This window comes from Myotis davidii, unplaced genomic scaffold (genome assembly GCF_000327345.1).
Source record: "Myotis davidii unplaced genomic scaffold, ASM32734v1 scaffold1988, whole genome shotgun sequence".
Classification (NCBI taxonomy): Eukaryota; Metazoa; Chordata; class Mammalia; order Chiroptera; family Vespertilionidae; genus Myotis; species Myotis davidii.
Window position 1 is genome coordinate 10,998 of NW_006298631.1, and position 1,940 is coordinate 12,937.

Genomic DNA, 1,940 nt, shown 5'->3' on the forward strand with positions numbered 1-1,940 from the left:
AATTCACTAATATCACAACATTCACTTACATAAATCTCTATTTTTTCTTTCTGCTTGCTTTGGGTTTAGTTTACTCTTATGTTACAGTGTCCTAAGATTAAAAGATTTTAATTTGAGATTTGTTGTTTCCTCAGTGGTGCTACAGAGCATATAGATAGATAGATAGATAGATAAATAGATAATTTATCAGAACATACTTGTCTGTTTTCCTATTCAATGAGTCTGTTTCTATCAACATTCACTTACATAAATCTCTATTTTTTCTTTCTGCTTGCTTTGGGTTTAGTTTACTCTTATGTTACAGTGTCCTAAGATTAAAAGATTTTAATTTGAGATTTGTTGTTTCCTCAGTGGTGCTACAGAGCATATAGATAGATAGATAGATAGATAAATAGATAATTTATCAGAACATACTTGTCTGTTTTCCTATTCAATGAGTCTGTTTCTATTTTATTTGCTAGTTTATTTTGATTATTAATTTCCACATGTGAGTTTAATTATATGGTATTTAGCTTTATTTAAGTGGCTTATTTCACTTAGCATAATACTCTCCAGGACCTCAGAGGGATGAAAGAGGTGAAGAGTTTAAGCCAAAAAACACAAAAATTTATATATACAGACAACAGTATGGTGATTCCTAAAGGCAAAGGAGGGAGGAAAGGTAGAAGAGAGAAAATGATAAATGGTGATGGAAGGAGATTTGGCTTTGGGTGGTAAACATACAATACTATATCCAGACAACCAATTATATAATTGTACACTTAAAACCAGTATAATTTTTTTTTTGAGCGGAGGCAGTTTATTGGGAGGTGCAGCGGGGCGGGCGGCGGTGGGGCAGTGCCCAGTGGGGACTGCGGTGCAAAGCTCTCCTGGGTCGCGCAGGCCCGGTGACAGCCTCCACCACAGGTGGCATCACTTGGCGACAGAGGTGGCGATGACGAGGATGATGACCAGCACAGCAGTGACTCCAGCCAACAGGAAGTAGCACTTCATTTTGTGTCTCTGGAGGTGGTGCTGGCTGGCTTCAGCCAGGAACTGGCTGGCGGCCTCAGTGTGCGAGAATGCCGCCTCCAGGCTGGCTTCAATACTATCAATGGCCTCTCCTTTCTCCAACACCATGGCCGCCAAGTCCTTGAGGATCTGGGTCACATCCAGCAGGTCGCTCTGGTGGCTGCAGTGACCTCCCACATCCTTCTCCTCCTGAAAGGAGGCCAGAGCAGGGGGAGGCCAGCCCTCTCCGCATCAGGCGGCCGGGAGCGAGGCCCAGTGAGGCCAACACCTGCGTTGAAACCAATATAATTTTATTAACCAAGGTCACCCAAATAAATTCAATAAATTAAAAAGAAAAATAACATACCTCAAATTTATGCTATTTATTCCAGAGAAATTCAGAACAGTTACTCCTATAACTCTATTCCTTCTTACCTTCACTTAGTGCTATTAATTTTACATGTATATTTCATATTGTAGTTACATATGTAACAACCCCAACAATACATTTTAATACTTATTAATTTATATGATTTTCTGTCTATTAAAAAGGCTGAGGGAGAAAGAATAAATGTATAAGGCTTATTATAATAACTTTCTTACAATTTCTGCTTCTCTGTATTCCTATGAGTCTTCATTAATATCATGTGCCATATCTTTATTTCAATAGGCTGTGCAACCACTTACCTCCTTTATTCTGCTTTGCTAAATATATTACTTTTAAGTATGAAATAGGCCCTGCAATACAATTATATGCATACTAGAGGCCCAGTACATGAAATCTGTGCACAGAGAGGGGGGGTTCCTCAGTCCAGACTGCACCCTCTCCAATCTGGGACCCCTCAGGGGATGCACGACTGTTGGTTTAGGCCTGATCCCACAGAGATCAGGCCTAAACCAGCAGTCGGACATCTCTTTTGCAATCTGGAACTGCTGGCTCCTAACTGCTC